Raw genomic sequence first — 19,086 nt, forward strand, 5'->3', positions numbered from 1 at the left:
ACAAGTATAGAGTTCGTCTCATTCTTTCGTGCCACGAACAACTATGGAGATTTAATCATTCTTTTGTGCCACGCACAACTTTGGAGTTTCCCCATTCTATCGTGCAACGCACAACTATACAGTTTATCTCATTCTATCGTGACACGCAAAACTATAGAGTTGCCCTCATTCTGTCGGGACACGAGGAACTATAGAGTTCCTCTCAATATTTCGCGCCATACACAACTATAGTGTTTCTCTCATGCTTTCGTGCCACGCACTATAGAGTTTCTTTCATTCTTTCATGCCAAGTGCAACAATAGATTTTCTCTAATTTTTTCGTTCCATGCATAACTATAGAGTTTCTCTCATGCTTTCGTGCCAAGCACAACTAAAGAGTTTCTCTCAAAATATCGTGCTACACCCAATAAAGAGTTTCTCTCATTCTTTCGTACCATGCACAAATATGGAGTTTACCCCATTCTATCGTGCCATGCATAATTATAGACTTCATCTCATTCTATCGTTACATGAACAGTTATACAGTTTCTCTCAGTCTTTCGTGCTAACCACAACTATAGAGTTTCTCTCATTCTTTAATGCCAGACACAACTATAGAGTTTCTCTCATTCTTTCGTAACACGCACAAATCTGGTGTTTACCCCATTCTATCGTGCCACGCACAATGAGAGGCTACCTGTCATGCTTTCGTGCCATGCACAACTATACAGTTCCTCTCAGTCTTTCGTGCTAAAAACAACTTTAGAGTTTCTCTCATTCTATCGTGCTACATGCAACTATAGAATTCCTCGCATTCTTTCGTTACAAGCACAATTATAGACTTTCTATAGTTCTCTCGTGCCACGTGCAACTATGTAGTTTCACTCATTCTTTCGTTCCACGCACAACTATGGAGTTTCATGCTTTCGTGCCACGCACCACTATAGAGTTTATCTCATTCTTTCTTTTCACGCACAACTAGAGTTCTCTCATATTATCGGGCAACACGCAACTATAGATTTTCTCTCATTCTATCGTGGCATGCGCAACTATAGTTTTGCTCTCATTCTCCCCGGCCACGAAGAACTATAGAGTTTATCTCATTCTTTCGTGCCACGCACAACTATAGAGTTTCTCTTTTTCTTTCGTGCCAAGCACAAATATAGAGTCTCTGTCAATTTTTCGTGCCAAGCCCAACTATAGAGTTTCTCTGATTCTTTTGTTCCATGCACAAATATATAGTTTCTTACATTCTATCGTGCCAAGCACAACTACAGAGTTCCTCCCATTCTATCGTGACATTCACAACTATACAGTTTCTCTCATGTTTTCGTGCCACGCAACTATAGAGTTTCTCTCATTCTATCATGCCACGCACAACTATAGAGTTTCTCTCATTTTTCGTTCCACGCACAACCATAGAGTTTCTCTCACTCTTTCGTGCCGGGCACAAATATAGAGTTTCTCTCATTCTTTCGTGCCACGCACAACAATGGGGTTTCCCCCATTCTTTCGTGCCACGAACAACCATAGAGTTTTCATCATTCTTTGGTGCAACGCCCAACTACGGAGTTTCCATAATCTATCGTGACACGCACAAGTATAGAGTTTCTCTCATTCCATCGTGACACGCAAAACTTTAGAGTTTCTATCACTGTTTCGTGCCAAGAACAGCTATCGAGTTTCTTTCATTCTTTTGTTCCATGCACAACTATAGAGTTTCTGTCTTTCTATCGTGCCAAGCACAACTATGGCGTTCCTCTAATTCTATAGTGACATGCACAACTATGCACTTACTCTCATGCATTCGTGCCACGCCAAACTATAGAGTTTCTCTAATTCTTTCGTGCTATACATAACTATAGAGTTTCCCTCATTCTATCGTGCCACGCACAACTATTGAGTTTCTCTCATTCTGTCGTGCCACGCACAACTATGGAGTTTCTCACATTCTGTGGTGCTACACGCAACTACAGAGTTTCTGTCATGCTTTCGTGCTATGCACAACTATACAGTTTCTCTCAGTTTTTTGTGCTAAGCACAACTATGGAGTTTCTCTCATTCTATCGAGCTACATGTAAGTATAGTGTTTCTCGCATTCTTTCATGCAACCCACAACTAAAGAGTTTTTCTAATGCTTACGAGCCAAGCACAACTATAGAGTTTCTCTCATTTTTTAGTTCCATGCACAACTATAGTTTCCCTAATGCTTTTGTGCGACGCACAACTATGGAGTTTCTCTAACTCTTTCGTGCCGTACGCAAGTACAGACTTCATCTCAATCTTCCATGTCACGGACAACTATAGAGTTTCTCTCATTCCTTCGTGCCACGCACAACAATGGAGGTTCCCCCATTGTATCGTGCCACGCACAACTATAGAGTTTGTCTCATTCTATCGTGCTACATGCAACTATAAGGTTTCTCTCATTCTTTCGTGCAATGCACAATTATGGAGTTTCCCCCATTATACCGTGCCGCGCACAACTATAGAGTTTTTCTCATTCTATCGTGCTCCACGCAACTTTAAAGTTTCTCTTTTTCTTTCGTGCCACGCACAACTATAAAGTTTCTCTCATTATATCGTGCTGTACGCAAAGAGAGTTTCTCTTATTCTTTCGTACCATCCACAAATATGGAACTTATGCCATTCTATCGTGCCAAGCACACTATATAGTTTCCCTCATTCTATCGTACTACTCGCAACTAAGGAGTTTCCTCCACTCATTCTGCCACACACAATTATAGAGTTTCTCTCATTCTTACTTGCGACGAACAACTATAGAGTTTCTCACTTTCGTTCGTGTCACGAAAAACTCTGGAGTTCCCCCATTCTTTCGTGCATACACAACTATAGAGTTTCTCTCATTCCTTTCTGCCACGCACAACTAAAGAGCCTCTCCATTTCTTTCGTACTAGTCACAACTATAGGGTTTCTCTCGTTTTTTTGTGCAACGCACAACTATAGATTTTCCGTCTTATTGTCATGCCACACACCACTATACAGTTTCTCTCATTCTCTTGTGCCACGTAACTCTATAGAGTTTCTCTCGTTCTATCGTGCTACACGCAACTATCAATTTCTCTCATTCGTTCGTTCCAAGCAAAACTATACAGTTCCTCTCATTTTTTCGTGTCACGCACAACAATGAAATTTGTCTCATTCTATCGTGCTACACGCTACTATAGAGTTTCTCTCACTCATTCGTGCCACACGCAACTATAGAATTCCACTGATTCCTTCGATCCACGCCAAAATATAGATTTTCTCTCATTCTTTCGTGCCACTAACAGCTATAGAGTTTCTCATTCTTTTGTTCCACGCACAATTTTAGATTTTCTCTGATTCTCTCGTGCCAAGCACAACTATAGAGTTTCTGTCATTATTTTGTTCCAAGCCCAACTATAGAGTTTCTCTCATTCTTTCGTGCCACGCACAACTATAGAGTTTCTCTCATTCTTTCGTGCCACGTACAACAATGAAGTTTCCCCCATTCTACCGTGCCACGCAACACCATATTTTTTATCATTCTATCGTGCTACACGCAGCTATAGATTATCTCTCTTCCTTTCGTGCCACGTACAACTATAGACTTTCTCGCATGATATCGTGCTGTATTTCTCTCACTTTTTCGTATGACGCACAACTATACAGTGTACGCCATTCTATCGTACCACGCCCAACTATAGCGTTTCTCTCATTCTGTCGTGTTAAACGCAACTATACAGTTTCTCTCATTCTTTCCTGCCTCGCACAACTATAGATTTTCTCTCCTTCTTGTGTGCCACGCACAACTATAGACTATGTCTCATTCTATCGTGCCACGCACAACTATTGAGTTCGTCTCATTCTTTCGTGCCACGAAAAACTACACAGTTTCAGTCATTCTTTCGTACAACGCACAACTATGCAGTTTCCCCATTCTAGCATGCCACGCACAACTATAGAGTTTCTCTCATTCTATCGTGACACGCAAAACTATAGAGTTGTCCTCATTCTGTCGGGCCACGAAGAACTATAGAGTTCCTCTCATTATTTCGCGCCATGTACAACTATAGGGTTTCTCTCGTGCTTTCGGGTCTCGCGCAACTATAGAGTTTCTCTCACTCCATCGTGCTACACCCAATAAAGAGTTTTTCTCATTCTTTAGTGCCAAACACAACTATAGAATTTCTCTCATTCTTTCGTACCATGCACAAATATGGTGTTTACCCCATTCTATCGTGCCATGCACAATTAGAGGCTACCTGTCATGCTTTCGTTCCACGCACAACTATACTGTTTCTCTCAGTCTTTCATGCTAAAAACAAAAATAGAGTTTCTCTCATTCTATCGTGCTACATGCAACTATAGAATTATTCGCATTCTTTCGTTACACGCACAATTATAGACGTTCTCTAGTTCTCTCGTGCCACGTACAACTATATAGTTTCACTCATTCTTTCGTACCACGCACAACTATAGAGTTTCATGCTTTCGTGCCACGCACAACTATAGAGTATATCTCATTCTTTCCTTCCACGCACAACTAGAGTTCTCTCATTTTATCGGGCTACACGCAACTATAGATTTTCGTTCATTCTATCGTGGCATGCGCAACTATAGTGTTGCTCTCATTCTGTCGGGCCAAGAAGAACTATAGAGTTTCTCTCATTCTTTCGTGCCACGCGCAACTATAGAGCCTCTCTCATTCTTTCGTGCCAAGCAGAAATATAGCGTCTCTCTCAATTTTTTGTGCCAAGCCCAACTATAGAGTTTCTTCCACTCTTTTGTTCCATGCACAACTATAGAGTTTCTTTCATTCTATCGTGCCAAGCACAGCTACAGAGTTCCTCTCATTCTATCGTGACATGCACAACTATACAGTTTCTCTCATGCTTTCGTGCCACGCAACTCTAGAGTTTCTCTCATTCTATCGTGCTATACACAACTATAGAGTTTCTCTCATTCTATCGTGCCACGCACAACTATAGAGTTTCTCTCATTTTGTCGTCCTATGCACAACTATACAGTATCTCACATTCTGTGGTGCTACACGCAACTATAGAGTTTCTGTCATGCTTTCGTGCCATGCACAACTATACAGTTTTTCTCAGTCTTTTGTGCAAAGCACAGCTATAGAGTTTCTCTCATTCTTTCATGCAACACACAACTAAAGAGTTTCTCTCATGCTTACGTGGCAAGCACAACTATAGAGTTTCTCTCATTTTTTCGTTCCATGCACAACTATAGAGTTTCGCTAATGCTTTTGCGCCACGCACAACTATAGAGTTTCTCTCACTCTTTCGTGCCGTACGCAAGTATCGAGTTCGTCTCTTTCTTTCGTGCCACGAATAACTATAGAGTTTCGCTTATTCCTTCATGCCACGCACAACAATGGAGTTTCGCCATTCTATCGTGCCACGCACAAGTATAGTGTTTATCTCATTCTATCGTGCTACACGCCACTATAGAGTTTCTCTCATTCTTTCGTGCAACGCACAACTATGGAGTTTCCTGCATTCTGTCGTGCCATGCACAACTATACAGTTTTTCTCATTCTATCGTTACATGCACAACTATACAGTTTCTCTCATGCTTTCGTGCCACGCCCAACTGTAGAGTTGCTCTCATTCTTTCGTGCTATACACAACTATAGAGTTTCTCTCATTCTATCGTGGCACGCACAACTATAGAGTTTCTCTCATTCTGTCGTGACACGCACAACAATAGAGTTTCTCACATTCTGTGGTACTACACGCCACTATAGAATTTCTGTCATGCTTTCGTGCAATGCACAACTATACAGTTTCTCTCAGTCTTTTGTACTGAGCAAAACTATAGAGTTTCTCTCATTCTATCAAGCTATATGTAACTATAGAGTTTCTCTCATTCTTTCATGCAGCGCCCAACTTAAGAGTTTCTCTAATGCTTACGTGCCAAGCAAAACTTTACAGTTTCTCTCATTTTTTCGTTCTATGCACAACTATAGGGTTTCCCTAATGCTTTCGTGCCACGCACAACTATAGAGTTTCTCTCACTTTTTCGTGCCGTATGCAAGTATAGAGTTCGTCTCTTACTTCCGTGCCACGAACAACTATGGAGTTTCCCCCATTCTATCGTGCCACACACAACTATAGAGTTTGTCTCATTCTATCGTGCGACACGCAACTATAGAATTTCTCTCATTCTTTCGCGCGACGCACAACTATGGAGTCTGCCCCATTCTATTGTGCCGCGAACAACTATAGAGTTTCTCTCTTTCTTTCGTGCCATGCACAACTATAGAGTTTCTGATTATATCGTACTGTACGCAAATATAGAGTTTCTCTCATCCTTTGGTACCACGCACAAATATGGAGCTTACGCCATTCTATCGTGCCACGCACACTATACAGTTTCATTCTATGGTACTACAGCAACTATGGAGTTTCCCTTACTCATTCGTGCCTACACACCTATAGAGTTTCTCTCATTCCTTCCTGCCATGCACAACAATAAAGTCTCTCCATTGCTTTTGTACTATGCACAACTGTAAAGTATCTCTCGTTCTTTTGTGCCATGCACAAATGTAGATTTTCCCTCATTTTGTCATGCCACGCACTACTATACAGTTCCTCTCATTCTTTCGTGCCTCGCACAACTACAGAGTTTCTCTCATTCTATCGTGCTACAAGCAAGTTTCTCTCATGCTTTCGTGCCAAGCAAAACTATAATGTTTCTCTCATATTTTCCTGCCACGCACAACTACGAAGTTTGTCTCATTCTATCGTGCTACACGCAACTTTAGAGTATCTCTCATTCATTCGTGCCACCCGCAACTCTAGAATTTCTCTGATTCTGATGAGCCACGCCCAAATATATATTCTCCCATTCTTTTGTGCCACGAACAGCTATAGAGTATCTCTCATTCTTTTGTGCCACGCACAATTTTTGAGTTTCTCTGATTATTTCGTTCCAAGCCCAACTATAGAGGTCGTCTCATTCTTTCGTGCCACGAACAACTATAGCGTTTTAATCGTCCTTTTGTGCCACGCACAACTATGGAGTTTCCACATTCTATCCTGCCACGCACTGTAGAGTTTCTCTCATTCTATCGTGCCACACGCAACTATACAGTTTCTCTGATTCCTTCGAGACACGCGCAAATATAGTTTCCCTCATTCTTTCCTGGCATGCACAATTATAGAGTTCGTCTCATTCTTTCGTGCCACGAACAACTATAGAGTTTTAATTATTCTATCGTGCCACGCACAACTATAGAGTTTCTCTTATTCTATCGTGACCCGCAAAACTATAGAGTTGCCCTGATTCCGTTGGGTTACGAAGAACTATAGAGTTTCTCTCATTCTTTCATTCCAAGCGCAACTATAGAGTTTCTGTCATTTTTTCGTTCCATGCATAACTATAGAGTTTCTCTCATGCTTTCGTGCCACGCACAAATAAAGAGTTTCTCTCAAGATATCGTGCTACACCCAATAAAGAGTTTCTCTCATTCTTTCGTACCATGCACAAATATGGAGTTTACCCCATTCCATCGTGCCACGCATAATTATAGACTTCCTCTCATTCTTGCGTGCTACACACAACTAAAGAGTTTCTCTAATTCTATCGTACACGCACAGTTATGCAGTTTCTCTCAGTCTTTCGTGCTAAGCATACTATAGAGTTTCTCTCATTCTATCGTGCTACATGCAACTATAGGATTTATCTCATTCTTTCGTGCCACGCACAATTATAGACTTTCTCTCGTTCTTTCGTGTCACATACAACTATAGAGTTACACCTATTCTTTCGTGCCACGCACAACTATAGAGTATCATGCTTTCGTGCCAGGCACAACTATAGAGTTTATTTCATTCTTTCGTGCAATGCATAACTATAGAGCTTCTCTCATTCCTTCGTGGCACGCAAAACAATAGAGTTTCTCTCATGCTTACGTGCGACACACAACTATAGATTTTCTCACATTTTTTCGTGCCACATGCACCTATAGAGTTTCTCTCATTCTTTCGTATCACACGCAACTATAGAGTTGCTTTCATTCCTTCGAGCCACGCACAACTATAGTTTCTCTCATTCTTTCCTGCCACGCACAACTATAGATTTTCTCTCAATCTTTTGTGCCACGCACAACTATAGAGTTTCTCTCAATCTTTTGTGCCACGCACAACTATAGAGCTTCTCTAATGCTTTCGTGCCGCGCACAACTATAGAGTTTCACTTTTTCGTGCCGTACTCAAGTATAGAGTCCGTCTCAGTCTTTCGTGCCACGAACAAATATAAAGTTTCGCTCATTCCTTCATGGCACGCACAACCATGGAGTTTGTCTCATTCAATCGTGCTACACGCAACTATAGAGTTTCTCTCATTGTTTCGTGCAACGCACAAGTATGGTGTTTGCCCCATTCTATTGTGCCGTGCACAACTATAGAGTTTTTCTCATTCTATTGTGCTCGTTTTTCTCATTCTTTCGTGCCACGCACAACTATATAGTTTCTGATTATATCGTGCTGTACGCAAATATAGAGTTTCTCTCATTCTATCGTGCTACACGGAACTATAGAGTTTCTCTCACTCGTTCGTGCCACTTGCAGCTATAGAGTTTCTCTCATTCTTGCGTATCACACGCAACTATAGAGTTTCTTTCATTCCTTCGAGCCACGCACCACTATAGTTTCTCTCATTCTTTCCTGGCACGCACAACTATAGATTTTTTCTCATTCTTTTGTGCCGCGCACAACTATAGACTATCTCTCATTCTATCCTGCCACGCACAACTGTTGAGTTCGTCTCTTGCTTTCGTGCCACGAACAACTACAGAGTTTCAGTCATTCTTTGGTGCCACGCACAGCTATGAGTTTCCCCCATTCTATCGTGCCACGCACAACTATAGCATTTCTCTCATTCTATCAAGCTACATCTAACTATAGAGTTTCTCTCATTTTTTTAAGCAACACACAACTAAAGAGTTTCTCTAATGCTTACGTGCCAAGCACAACTATAGAGTTTCTCTCATTTTTTTCGTTCCATGCACAACTATAGAGATTCTCTAATGCTTTCGTGCCACGATCAACTATAAGGTTTCTCTCACTCTTTCGTGCCTTACGCAAGTATAGAGTCCGTCTCATTCTTTCGTGCCACGTACAAATATAAAGTTTCGCTCATTCCTTCAGGCCACGCACAACCCTGGAGTTTGTCTCATTCTATCGTGCTACACGCAACTATAGAGTTTCTCTCATTGTTTCGTGCAACGCACAAGTATGGAGTTTGCCCCATTCTATTGTGCCACGCACAACTATAGAGTTTTTCTCATTCTATCGTGCTACACGCAATTATACAGTTTCTTTCTTTCTTTCGTGCCACGCACAATTATAGAGTTTCTGATTATATCGTGCTGTATGCAAATATAGAGTTTCTCTCATTCTATCGTGCTACACGGAACTATAGAATTTCTCCCACTCTTTCGTGCCACATGCAGCTATAGAGTTTCTCTCATTCTTTCGTATCACACGCAACTATAGAGTTTCTTTCATTCCTTCGAGCCACGCACCACTATAGTTTCTCTCATTCTTTCCTGCCACGCACAACTATAGATATTCTCTCATTCTTTTGTGCCACGCACAACTATAGACTATCTGTCATTCTATCCTGCCACGCACAACTGTTGAGTTCGTCTCATGCTTTCGTGCCACGAACAACTACAGAGTTTCAGTCATTCTTTGGTGCCACGCACAGCTATGGAGTTTCCCCCATTTTATCGTGCCACGCACAACTATAGAGTTTCTCTCATTCTATTGAGCTACATGTAACTATGGAGTTTCTCTCATTCTTTCATGCAACGCACATCCTTAGAGTTTCTCTAATGCTTACGTGCCAAGCACAACTATACAGTTTCTCTCAATTTTCGTTCCATTAACAACTATAGAGTTTCTCTAATGCTTTCGTGCCACGCACAACTATAGAGTTTCTCTCACTTTTTCGTGCCGTACCTAAGTATAGAGTTCGTGTCTTTCTTTCGTGCCACGAACAACTATAGAGTTACCCCCATTCTATCGTGCCACGCACAACTATAGAGTTTGTCTCATTCTATCGTGCTACACGCAACTATAGAATTTCTCTCATTCTTTCGTGCAACGCACAACTATGGAGTATGCCCCATTCTATTGTGCCGCGCACAACTACAGAGTTTCTCTCTTTTTTTCGTGCCATGCACAACTATAGAGTTTCTGATTATATCGTGCTGTACGCAAATATAGAGTTTCTCTCATCCTTTGGTTCCACGCACAAATATGGAGCTTACGCCATTCTTTCGTGCCACGCACACTATACAGTTTACCTCATTCAATCGTGCTACACGCCAATATAGAGTTTCTCTCATTCTTTCGTGCAACGCACAACTATGGGTTTTCCTCCATTCTATCGTGCCATGCACAACTATAGAGTTTTTCTCATTCTATCGTTACATGCACAACTATACAGTTTCTCTCATGCTTTCGTGCCACGCCCAACTGTAGAGTTTCTCTCATTGTTTCGTGCTATACACAACTATAGAGTTTCTCTCATTCTATCGTGCCACGCACAACTATAGAGTTTCTCTCATTCTGTCGTGACACGCACAATAGAGTTTCTCACATTCTGTGGTGCTACACGCAACTATAGAATTTGTGTCATGCTTTCGTGCAATGCACAACTATGCAGTTTCTGTCAGTCTTTTGTACTGAGCAAAACTATAGAGTTTCTCTCATTCTATCAAGCTACATGTAACTATGGAGTTTCTCTCATTCTTTCATGCAATGCACAACTTAAGAGTTTATCTCATTCTTTCGTGCTACAAGCAACTATAGATTTTCTCTCATTCTTTCGTGCTAAGCAAAACTATAATGTTTCTCTCATTTTTTCCTGCCACGCACAACTACGAAGTTTCTCTCATTCTATCGTGCTACACGCAACTTTAGAGTATCTCTCACTCATTCGTGCCACACGCAACTGTAGAATTTCTCTGATTCTGACGAGCCACGCCCAAATCTATTTTCTCTTACTCTTTTGTGCCACGAACAGCTATAGAGTATCTCTCATTCTTTTGTGCCACGCACAATTTTAGAGTTTCTCTGATTCTTTCGTTCCAAGCCCAACTATAGAGTTCGTCTCATTCTTTCGTGCCACGAACAACTATAGCGTTTTAATCGTTCTTTTTTACCATGCACAACTATGGAGTTTCCCCATTCTATCCTGCCACGCACAACTATAGAGTTTCTCTCATTCTATCGTGCCACACGCAACTATACAGTTTCTCTGATTCCTTCGAGCCACGCGCAAATATAGTTTCCCTAATTCTTTCCAGCCACGCACAACTATAGAGTTCGTCTCAGTCTTTCGTGCAACGAGCAACTAAAGAGTTTTAATTATTCTATTGTGCCACGCACAACTATAGAGTTTCTCTTATTCTATCGTGACACGCAAAACTATAGAGTTGCCCTGATTCTGTCGGGCCATGAAGAACTATAGAGTTCCTCTCATTATTTCGCGCCATGGACAACTATACAGTTTCTCTCATGCTTTCGTGCCACGAATAATTATAGAGTTCCTCTCATTCTTGCGTGCTACACACAACTATACATTTTCTCTCATCTTTGCGTGCAACGCACAATTATAAAGTTTCTTACCTGCTTACGTGCCACGCACAACAATAGAGTTTCTCTCGTTCTTTCATGCCAAGCACAACTATAGAGTTTCTCTCATTTTTTCGTTCCATGCGCAACTATAGTTTCTCCTATGCTTTCGGGCCACGCACAACTATAGAGTTTCTCTCATTCTATCGTGCTACTGGGAACTATAGAGTTTCTCTCATTCTTTCCTGCCACGCACAACTATAGATTTTCTCTCATTCTTTTGTGCCACGCACAATTATGGACTATCTCTCATTCTATCCTGCCACGCACAACTATTGAGTTCGAAACATGCTTTCGTGCCACGAACAACTACAGAGTTTCAGTCATTCTTTGGTGCCACGCACAGCTATGGAGTTTCCCCCATTCTATTGTGCCACGCACAACTATAGAGTTTATCTCATTCTATCGTGCTACACGCCACTATAGAGTTTCCCTCATTCTTTCGTGCCACGAACAACTATAGCGTTTTAATCGTTCTTTTGTGCCACGCACAACTATGGAGTTTCCACATTCTATCCTGCCACGCACTGTAGAGTTTCTCTCATTCTATCGTGCCACACGCAAATATACAGTTTCTCTGATTACTTCGAGCCACGCGCAAATATAGTTTCCCTCTTTCTTTCCTGCCCTGCACAACTATAGAGTTCGTCTCAGTCTTTCGTGCAACGAGCAACTAAAGAGTTTTAATTATTCTATTGTGCCACGCACAACTATAGAGTTTCTCTTATTCTATCGTGACACGCAAAACTATAGAGTTGCCCTGATTCTGTCGGGCCATGAAGAACTATAGAGTTCCTCTCATTATTTCGCGCCATGGACAACTATACAGTTTCTCTCATGCTTTCGTGCCACGAATAATTATAGAGTTCCTCTCATTCTTGCGTGCTACACACAACTATACATTTTCTCTCATCTTTGCGTGCAACGCACAATTATAAAGTTTCTTACCTGCTTACGTGCCACGCACAACAATAGAGTTTCTCTCGTTCTTTCATGCCAAGCACAACTATAGTTTCTCTCATTTTTTCGTTCCATGCGCAACTATAGAGTTTCTCTCATTCTATCGTGCTACTGGGAACTATAGAGTTTCTCTCATTCTTTCCTGCCACGCACAACTATAGATTTTCTCTCATTCTTTTGTGCCACGCACAATTATGGACTATCTCTCATTCTATCCTGCCACGCACAACTATTGAGTTCGAAACATGCTTTCGTGCCACGAACAACTACAGAGTTTCAGTCATTCTTTCATGCTACGCACAACTATGGAGTTCCCTCCATTCTATCGTGCCATGCACAAATATAGAGTTTTTCTCATTCTATCGTTACATGCACAACTATACAGTTTCTCTCATGCTTTCGTGCCACGCCCAACTGTAGAGTTTCTCTCATTCTTTCGTGCTATACACAACTATAGAGTTTCTCTCGTTCTATCCTGCCACGCACAACTATAGAGTTTCTCTAAATTTGTCGTGACACGCACAATAGAGTTCCTCACATTCTGTGGTGCTACACGCAACTATAGAATTTCTGTCATGCTTTCGGGCAATGCACAACTATACAGTTTCTCTCAGTCTTTTGTACTGAGCAAAACTATCGAGTTTCTCTCATTCTATCAAGCTACATGTAGCTATAGAGTTTCTCTCATTCCTTCATGCAACGCACAACTGAAGAGTTTCTCTAATGCTTACGTGCCAAGCACAACTATACAGTTTCTCTCATTTTTTCGTTCCATGCACAACTATAGAGTTTCTCTAATGCTTTCGTGCCACGCACAACTATACAGTTTCTCTCACTTTTTCGTGACGTACGCAAGTATAGAGTTCGTCTCTTTCTTCCGTGCCACGAACAACTATAGAGTTTCCCCCATTCTATCGTGCCACGCACAACTATAGAGTTTGTCTCATTCTGTCGTGCTACACGCAACTATAGAATTTCTCTCATTCATTCGTGCGACGCACAACTATGGAGTCTACCCCATTCTATTGTGCCGCGTTCAACTGTAGAGTTTCTCTCTTTCTTTCGTGCCATGCACCACTATAGAGTTTCTGATTATATCGTGCTGTACGCAAATATAGAGTTTCCCTCATCCTTTGGTACCACGCACAAATATGGAGCCTACGCCATTCTATCGTGCCACGCACACCATACAGTTTCTCTCATTCTATCGTACTACAGCAACTATGGAGTTTCCCTTACTCATTCGTGCCACGAATTATAGAGTTTCTCTCATTCTTTCGTGTCACGCAAAACTATGGAATTTCCCCCATTCTTTCGTGCCTACACAACTATAAGGTTTCTCTCGTTCTTTTGTGCCACGCACAAATGTAGATTTTCCCTCATTTTCTCATGCCACGCACTACTATACAGTTCCTCTCATTCTTTCGTGCCTCGCACAACTACAGAGTTTCTCTCATTCTATCGTGCTACAAGAAAAAATAGAGTATCTCTCACTCATTCGTGCCACCCGCAACTCTAGAATTTCTCTGATTCTCACGAGCCACGCCCAAATATATATTCTCCCATTCTTTTGTGCCACGAACAGCTATAGAGTATCTCTCATTCTTTTGTGCCACGCACAATTTTAGAGTTTCTCTGATTCTTTCGTTCCAAGCCCAACTATAGAGTTCGTCTCATTCTTTCGTGCCACGAACAACTATAGCGTTTTAATCGTTCTTTTGTGCCACGCACAACTATGGAGTTTCCACATTCTATCCTGCCACGCACTGTAGAGTTTCTCTCATTCTATCGTGCCACACGCAACTATACAGTTTCTCTGATTCCTTCGAGCCACGCGCAAATATAGTTTCCCTCTTTCTTTCCTGCCCTGCACAACTATAGAGTTCGTCTCATTCTTTCGTGCCACGAACAACTATAGAGTTTTAATTATTCTATCGTGCCACGCACAACTATAGAGTTTCTCTTATTCTATCGTGACCCCCAAAACTATAGAGTTGCCCTTATTCTGTGGGGCCACGAAGAACTATAGAGTTTCTCTCATGCTTTCGTGCCACGCACAACTAAAGAGTTTCTCTCAAGATATCGTGCTACACCCAATAAAGAGTTTATCTCATTCTTTCGTACTATGCACAAATATGGAGTTTACCCCATTCTATCGTGCCACGCAAAATTATAGACTTCCTCTCATTCTTGCGTGCTACATACAACTATAGAGTTTCTCTTATTCTATCGTACACGCACAGTTATACAGCTTCTCTCAGTCTTTCGTGCTAAGCATACTATAGAGTTTCTCTCATTCTATCAAGCTACATGTAACAATAGAGTTTCTCTCATTCTCTCATGCAACACACAACTAAAGAGTTTCTCTAATGCTTACGTGCCAAGCACTATAGAGTTTCTCTCATTTTTTCGTTCCATGCACAACTATAGAGTTTCTCTACTGCTTTCGTGCCACGCACAACTATAGAGTTTCTCTCACACTTTCGTGCCGTACGCAAGTATAGAGTCCGTCTCATTCTTTCGTGCCACGAACAAATATAGAGTTTCGCTCATTCCTTCGTGCAATGCACAACTATAAAGTTTGTCTCATTCTATCGTGCTACACACCACTATAGAGTTTCTCTCATTCTTTCGTGCTATACACAACTATAGAGTTTCATTCTATCGTGCAACGCACAAGTGTAGAGATTCTCTCATTCTGTCGTGCCACGCACAACTATAGAGTTTCTCACACTCTGTGGTGATACACACAACTATAGTGTTTCTGTCATTTTTTCGTTCCATGCACAACTATAGAGTTTCTCTAATGCTTTCGTGCCATGCACAACTATAGAGTTTCTTTCACTTTTATGTACCGTACGGAAGTACAGAGTTTGTCTCATTCTTCCGTGCCACAACCAACTATAGAGTTTCCCCCATTCTATCGTGCCACGCACAACTATAGAGTTTGTCTCATTCGATCCTGCTACATGCAACTATAGAGTTTCTCTCATTGTTTCGTGCAACACACAAGTATGGAGTTTGCCCCATTCTATTGTGCCTCGCACAACTACAGAGTTTCTCTCATTCTATCGTGCTACAAGCAACTATAGAGTATCTCTCACTCATTCGTGCCACACGCAACTGTAGAATTTCTCTGATTCTTACGAACCACGCCCAAATATATTTTTTTCCATTCTTTTGTGCCACGAACATCTATAGAGTTTCTCTCATTCTTTTGTACCACGCACAATTTTTGAGTTTATCTGATTCTTTCTTTCCAAGCCCAACTATAGATTTCTTCTGATTCTTTCGTGCCACGAACAACTATAGCGTTTTAATCATTCTTTTGTGCCACGCACAACTATGGAGTTTCCCCATTCTATCCTGCCACGCACAACTATAGAGTTTCTCCCATTCTATCGTGCCACACGCAACTATAGAGTTTCTCTGATTCCTTCGAGCCACGCGCAAATCGAGTTTCCCTCATTCTTTCCTGCCACGCACAAGTATAGAATTCCTCTCATTATTTCGCGCCATGCACAACTATAGAGTTTCTCTCATTCTTTCGTGCTATACAGAACTATAGAGTTTCTCTCATTCTATCGTGCCACGCACAACCATAGAGTTTCGCTCATTCAGTCATGCCACGCACAACTATAGAGTTTCTCACATTCTGTGGTGATACACGCAACTATAGAGCTTCTGTCATTTTTTCGTTCCATGCACAACTATAGCGTTTCTCTAATGCTTTCGTGCCACGCACAACTATAGAGTTTCTCTCACTCTTTCGTGCTGTACGCAAGTATAGAGTTCGTCTCATTCTTCCATGCCACGAACAACTATAGAGTTGACCCCATTTTATCGTGCCACGCACAACTATAGAGTTTCGCATTATATCGTGCTGTACGCAAATATAGAGTTTCTCTCATTCTTTTGTACCACGCACAAATATGGAGCTTACGCCATTCTATCGTGCCTTGCACACTAAAGAGTTTCTCTCATTCTATCATACTACACGCAACTACGGAGTTTCGCTCACTCATTCGTGCCACACACTATAGAGTTTCTCTCATTCTTCCGTGCCACAAAACAACTATAGAGTTTCTCTCCTTCTTTCGTGTCACGCAAAACTATGGAGTTTCCCCCATTCTTTCGTGCCTACACAACTATAGAGTTTCTCTCTTTCCTTCCTGCCACACACAACAATAGAGTCTCTCCATTTCTTTTATACTATGCACAACTATGGTGTTTCTCTCGTTCTTTTGTGCCGCGCACAAATATAGATTTTCCCTCATTTTGTCATGCCATGCACTACTATATAGTTCCTCTCATTCTTTCGTGCCACGCACAACTACAGAGTTTCTCTCATTCTATCGTGCTACAAGCAACTATAGAGTTTCTCTCATTCTTTCGTGCCAAGCAAAACTATAGAGTTTCTCGCACTTTTTCCTGCCACGCACAACTATGAAGTTTCTCTCATTCTATCGTGCTACACGCAACTATAGAGCATCAATCACTCATTCGTGCCACACGCAACTATAGTATTTCTCGGATTCCTACAAGCCATGCCCAAATATAGTTTCTCCCATTCTTTTGTGCCACGAACAGCTATAGAGTTTCTCCCATTCTTTTGTGTCACGCACAATTTTAGTGTTTCTCCGATTCTTTCGTTCCAAGCCCAACTATAGAGTTAGTCTCATTCTTTCGTGCCACGAACAACTATAGCGTTTGGATCATTCTTTTGTGCCACGCACAACTATGGAGTTTCCCCATACTATCCTGCCACGCAAAACTATAGAGTTTCACTCATTCTTTCGTGCCACGAACAACTATAGAGTTTTAATTATTCTATCGTGCCACGCACAACTATAGAGTTTCTCTTATACAATCGTGACACGCAAAACTATAATGTTCGCCTGATTCTGTCGGGCCACGAAGAACTATAGAGTTCCTCTCATTATTTCGCGAAATGCGCAACTATAGAGTTTCTGTCATTTTTTTGTTCCATGCATAATTATAGAGTTTCTCTCATGCTTTCGTCCCACGCACAACTAAAGAGTTTCTCTCATTCTTTCGTACCATGCACAAATATAGAGTTTACCCCATTCTATCGTGCCACGAATAATTATAGAGTTCCTCTCATTCTTGCGTGCTACGCACAACTATACATTTTCTCTCATCCTTGCGTGCAACGCACAATTATAAAATTTCTCTCCGGCTTATGTGCCACACACAACAATAGAGTTTCTCTCGTTCTTTCATGCCAAGCACAACTATAGAGTTTCTCTCATTTTTTCGTTCCATGCACAACTATAGAGTTTCTCTAATGCTTTCGGGCCACGCACATCTATAGAGTTTCTCTCATTCTATCGTGCTACACGGAACTCTAGAATTTCTCTCGCTCTTTCGTGCCACATGCAGCCATAGAGTTTCTCATTCTTTCGTATCACACGCAACTATAGAGTTTCTTTCATTCCTTCCAGCCACACAGAACTATAGTTTCTCACATTCTTTCCTGCCACGCACAACTATAGATGTTCTCTCATTCTTCTGTGCCACGCACAACTATAGACTATCTCTCATTCTATCCTGCCACGCACAACTATTGAGTTCGTCTCATGCTTTCGTGCCACGAACAACTACAGAGTTTCAGTCATTCTTTGGTGCCACGCACAGCTATGGAGTTTATCCCATTCTATCGTGCCACGCACAACTATACAGTTTCTCTCATGCTTTCGTGCCACGCCCAACTATAGAGTTTCTCTCATTCTTTCGTGCTATACACAACTATAGAGTTTCTCTCATTCTATCGTGCCACGCACAACTATAGAGTTTCTCTCATTCTGTCGTGACACGCACAATAGAGTTTCTCACATTCTGTGGTGCTACACGCAACTATAGAATTTCTGTCATGCTTTCGTGCAATGCGCAACTATGCAGTTTCTCTCAGTCTTTTGTACTGAGCAAAACTATAGAGTTTCTCTCTTTCTATCACGCTACATGTAACTATAGGGTTTCTCTCATTCTCTCATGCAACACACAACTTAAGAGTTTCTCTAATCCTTACGTGCCAAGCACAACTATAGAGTTTCTCTCATTTTTTCGTACCATGCACAACTGTAGAGTTTCTGTAATGCTTTCGTGCCACGCACAACTATAGAGTTTCTCTCACTTTTTCGTGCCGTACGCAAGTATAGAGTTCGTCTATTTCTTCCGTGCCACGAACAACTATACAGTTTCGCCCATTCTATCGTGCCACGCACAACCATAGAGTTTGTCTCATTCTATCGTGCTACACGCAACTATAGAATTTCTCTCATTCTTTCGTGCAACGCACAACTATAGAGTCTGCCCCATTCTATTGCGCCGCGCACAACTATAGAGTTTTTCTCATTCTATCGTGCGACACGCAACTATAGAGTTTCTCTCTTTCTTTCGTGCCATGCACAACTATAGAGTTTCAGATTATATCGTGCTGTACGTAAATATAGGGTTTCTCTCATCCTTTGGTACC

The sequence above is a fragment of the Dermacentor variabilis genome, chromosome 9, assembly GCF_050947875.1.
Source record: "Dermacentor variabilis isolate Ectoservices chromosome 9, ASM5094787v1, whole genome shotgun sequence".
Lineage (NCBI taxonomy): Eukaryota > Metazoa > Arthropoda > Arachnida > Ixodida > Ixodidae > Dermacentor > Dermacentor variabilis.